General features: G+C 35.1%; 1 protein-coding gene across 1 annotated transcript in view; it reads right to left on the bottom strand.

The window, feature by feature from the left end:
• Positions 1-5458, bottom strand: part of ZNF804B (zinc finger protein 804B) — a 521035-nt gene that overhangs the window by 143268 nt on the left and 372309 nt on the right. The gene's annotated exons all lie outside the window — the stretch shown is intronic.

Consider the following 5458-nt stretch of genomic DNA (forward strand, 5'->3'; position numbering starts at 1 on the left):
CAGACCTGGACTTAAATCCTGATTATTCTACCCATTAGCTGTATAACATTGGGTAAGTTATTAGATTTTAATAAACTACTATTTCCTCATATTTAAAAGTAAGGTAGAAATACATGTCATACATGGTTGCTATGAGGACTAAATGGCATAACATATATATATATATATATATATATATAATATGTGGTACAAAGGCCAACATTGAAAACACTGTACAAACTGTCACTATTATATACTCTGGTTTCTCTTCAAATCGCATAAATCTTTCGCCTTTTACAAACTGTCACTATTAAATTTTCCATCTCTTTTTTTAGCATCGAGACAAACGGTTCTAAATACCTAAAGGTTATAGACATACGGCATCAATGTTCAATACAGCAAAAGAGGACTGAGGTATGCATCTAAACCATCAAAATTATATTCTTATAGTCTTCGAGAAAAGAGAGAAGTCTGTTAGAAACTTCAAGTTTGTCACAAAACAGTAAAGATAATGCTAAGTTTGGAACTGAATAAATACCTAAAGTGAACATCTTTTCAGTATTGTTTAAAGACACTATGAAGAGAGTTACCGGGAACATCAGCGTTGAGAATGACAAAAAACACGAACCACATACCTACTGCAGCCCTGTGAACATACTACTCAAAGTGCATCACTTAAGCTCCAAAGTCTTCCTGAAAGCTTACTTTTCAGTCTATGGCAACAGAAATGGGATCACTTAGTACTGTGCTTGTTCACAAAATAGACGAGCTATCAAAGTTGACTTGCTGACACTTTTTTCTAACTCCCCATGATACCTGCCTCAGAAATGGAAAGGTATTGGGCACTTGTGAGATCACGTGATTCCTGACATACAACTACAATTGGCTCTGTTTAGTATTTCTCAAAGCGCTGACCCTGAGAACACTGCCACATGGTCATAATGGGCAAGAAAAAGCGTCTTTTTGCAGTCAGTTATTCTCTGGGCCATTTGTATGCTAATGTCAATGAGAAACTTCTACAGCAGATTATGCAATATTATCAAAACTCAATGGGGCGCCTGGGTGGCTCAGTCGGTTAAGCGTCTGACTTCGGCTCAGGTCATGATCTCGCAGTTCCTGAGCTCAAGCCCCGTGTCAGGCTCTGCGCTGATAGCTCAGAGCCTAGAGCCTGTTTCAGATTCTGTGTGTTCCTCTCTCTCTGACCCTCCCCTGTTCATGCTCTATCTCTCTCTGTCTCAAAAATAAATAAACGTTAAAAAAAAAACCTCATTTGATAAGAAAATGAATATTTTGAGTGACATTTTTTTAATTAAAAATTTTTTCCAGTTTTACTGAGACACAATTGACATATAATATTGTATTAGATTTAAACATACAACACGATGATTATATATATGCTTATATACAAATGATCCCCACAATAAATTACCATCCATCACCTCACAGTTACAATTTTTTCCCTTAATGACGAGAACTTTTAAGATTTACTCTGTTAGCAACTTCGAAATACATAATTATTACCTTTGAGTGATATGTTTTAATGTTCTTGAAGCATGCTTGAGGAAACATTGTTTGCAAGATACTAGTTTTGTTGTAAAAAATCCTTTCAAACTAAAGAAATGCAAATTTGTTATTCTCTTGTGTAAAGGTATTGGCTGATATTTGCCAAGATATCTAGGGAGAAGAAATGGAGAAAGGAAAAGAAGAAGAAAGGAGAGAGGGAAAGAAGGATGGGAGGAAGGAAAGAAGAGAGGAAGGAAGAGAAGAAAGAAAGAAGGAGAGAAGACAGAAAGCAAGGAAGGAAAGAAGGGAAGAAGAAAGAAAAGGCAAGAACAAAGGAAGAAATGGAAGAAGAAACTGGTTCTAAGTGGTTAAAAAGACAATGTCTGCATTTAGGATAATCTTTTTTTCTTTGTTTCGAAGGTCTAGGTGGAAAAGGTTTATGAAGCAGGTAGCAGGTATAGATTCAACCAACTGCTCTACTGTCTACCCAAACTCTTGATCATACGTTGAAAATCCATAAATATTTCATAAAGATATTTTTATTCTTGCAACTGGACAACATTTCAGTTATAGCTGCTTTTTGTTGACTAGATTTACTGCTGACAGCCTAGGAGTGATGGAAGTAAAATAAATAAAGGAAATACAGATAACACTAAATGATATAGAACTTACTTTTTCTATCTTCCCCCAAAAGGTATACTGTCATTGCATTGGCTGACTCTTTACCACTTTCTCTGCCTTAGAGAAAACAAATTAATAGATTAAGCCCCCAGCTCCCAACCCCCCAAAAGAAAGAAGAAAGAAAGAAAATGGAGAAAGGAGTTTCTTGATTTAAAAAGTAATGTACCCAAAACAAAACTTTTAAGGGAAGAAATACTGAGCTCCTATGTTTGTCTTTAACTGCAAAAGTTCTTAAAGCCACCAGTGGCCTCTGCTGGCAGCTGTGATTTCACTATAGGAAAAAATAAAAGTGGGTAGTACATACAAAGAATTAAGTAGGATTTTTTTTTTTCCAAACTAGAGGGAAATTTTACAAAAGATCTACATTAAGTTGAATCATCACACCGATTCATTACATTCAATCAACAACTGCATAATATTTTCCTAGATTCTATTTTTGGTTCAAAAGCTACTTAGAAGTTTCATTTTGGTCATATAGCTAAAATGCATTTGAAAAACTACTGGGTTAAATGATATCTTCATAGTCACCTCCAATCCCAAATTTGAAGTGCTGCATATGTTCATAAATGAATTTATAATAAAGCTTCGGAACTAACTGCAGAGTTGAACGTTTAAAAAAATAGAAGGAAGGGCCCTAGGGAGATATATATCCTTATTTCTTATTTCAAAATGGTGACCAGTTGTAGCAAATTACATTTACATTCAATAAGGCTTCTCTCTTTTCTCCCAATAGAGATGTCATTCATATGCCTCAGAATACAGTACACAGACACAAAGCTGATTCCATAATAATAGATATTATTAGAATGTCACAAATAATATATCACATGATAAATCCTAAATATGTTCCTTTTATCCATCACATTATGCAGTCATTATCTATAAAGGCCATTACCAACATGCTATGTATGAGAAATTTTATTACATGTAATATATGTGGTTAAAATTCACAATCTCATATTGGTATAGAAATTAACCATTTTATACATCACTATCCTAATACATTTCCTACATCAGAAAAGGAACTGAAATGTAATAAATATATGAGTGAATGCTTTCATAATTTAACATCTCCTGAAACTGGAATTAATAGTGCCCACTTTTACCCAGATATTGAGATATTTTACCAGCTCTTTACAAAGAGACAAGAAATTTTTTACCAAAAAACAAGTTTCCTATTCAGAAAATAATACTCGTAAGCAAAAGCAATAAAACTTTTGTTTCTTCAATAATTATAACTGTTTTTACCACTTCTAAATTAAATACTAATAAAATCATGCATACTTTTTATTGCACTAGCCATTGTTTCATATACATTAGTTTATTCCAAGAGAATTGTTTTTAATATAAAATTGCAAAGCATCAAGTTCATGTCACCTAGGGAATGTTCTGTGGGCTTCAGTTTCAAAGCTTAGCACCAAATTCAGTATGTACGGGTTCAAGAAGAGTGTTGACAGGCCTTTCTCTAGATGAATCCTGCTGGGTTTTAGAAACTGCTTGATTTCAGAAGTCATGCTGTGCTACTAATCAGAGCACAATTGCACAATATGCTTTCACATGCTACAAAGGTCTCTCTGCACAGCTGTGGGAGTCAGTCCTGGGCTCTCAGGCAGAAGTCACAAGCCCTGTCCCTCCCAGGGAATGGAAACCTAACCATGAGGCAATCTCTCCAAGAAAAGTGATTTGAGTATTGCAGGATATGGTTTCCTGGCAGGATGTTCAACTTTGTATGAAGGGAACGAGTGAATAGCAGGACATGGAAATTGATGTGTTTGTAAATAGCACTAAATATCTGGATTTCTAGTCTTAGTTCTGCTACTAAGCTGTATTACTTTGGACTATGTGACTTTGACCCTGTTAATTCCCCTCTTTCAGCCTCAGTTTCTTCCCCTAGCAAAAGGAAATAATGATACAGGATGACAGCCAAGATTTTGTACTATAATGTTCTTAGCGTGAAGAAGTTATTCAGTTCAGATATCAATTTAATAGCTATCCAAAAAGAAGCCAAAATCAAAAAGCCAACCAAAGAAATACATACAAATTAAGGTATTCTAATTTCTGATAAATGTCTTTATTCTTTCTGATCAGTGCCTCAGAGCTCTTGTCTGCTCATTCATGCAAAACAGGGTTCATCTTTTTTGCAGTATGAGGTATGTTCCATTTTGCAACCCTGTGTTATTTAATGGTTACTGATAAATTTAATGTGAATTTCTCTCAGTGCTTTTGGTACTAAAATTGTAAACTGTTTTTTTCATGGCTGGACAATTTTATTTTGTAAGGTTTACTTCAACAATGGGGAAGTACACATAAGGTTTTGGAACCACTGCAGAGCATAATTTTTAAGCATTCTCCAAGATGTCACCACATATGGTTATTCATCACCACATCCTAGAGCATGTCAAATTTTATTAGTGTGACATGATGGAATGTGACAGGAGAGATACGATTGAGTCTGATTTATTGCACACATGCACACATACAAAGCGTAAACAAAGATGTCACACGAAGTGCTGTCTCAAGGCGCGGTTGCCAAAATTACAGGTTTTCTAAGCCAAGGTAAACTAGAATAATTAATTATTAACTAAGAACTCCTTCAGAAGTATGTTTAATAATGAGATACCCTATAAGATAATGTCTGCCTTAGAATTACCACTGTTTAAACATATCAAGAAGAAGAGAAAGTGATGAGGAGATATGAATGCCACGGCATCTTTCGGCCACACAAACACTCATACGTCATCACTCAGCTAGCTAGCTATGTCTTTATATCAAATACGAGCTTGATCTGGATTCATCTTTGCTTTGCATGCTAAGAAAATATTCCAATGACCCTGTTGGAAGGATGGCTGGCTGTCTGGGAACTTAGGTATTTTATAATCCTTAAATTGGCTTTCATTCTTAAGCCTTCCCTAAACCCATGCAATATTGTAAACCATAAACGGAGAGTTCTTACTCTACCGTGAATGTTTTCTTCTTAAAGAATTATTCAACAGGACATATGTAAATACTTCATTTCGAGTCAGTGAGCATATTCTACACCCATCATTAAAGATTTCATGAGTTAAGTACTAGAAGTAAGAAATTACTCATTTATGGAATATTACCAGATGTTAACTCATGAAGTTAGTGAAGATCACTAAGGGTCTATAATAACAGGAGCCTCTATTTCATATACATCCCCTCTGTTCTCTGCTTTACCTGCACCATTGCCTTTAATTCTCCCAGTTGTTTATGGCACTGTAACTTATAACCACTTTATACATGAAGACACTTGGGCTCAAGCTGATCAGGTAAC

The sequence above is a fragment of the Puma concolor genome, chromosome A2 (genome assembly GCF_028749965.1).
Source record: "Puma concolor isolate L17-30 chromosome A2, mPumCon1.1.hap2, whole genome shotgun sequence".
In the NCBI taxonomy this organism is placed as follows: Eukaryota; Metazoa; Chordata; class Mammalia; order Carnivora; family Felidae; genus Puma; species Puma concolor.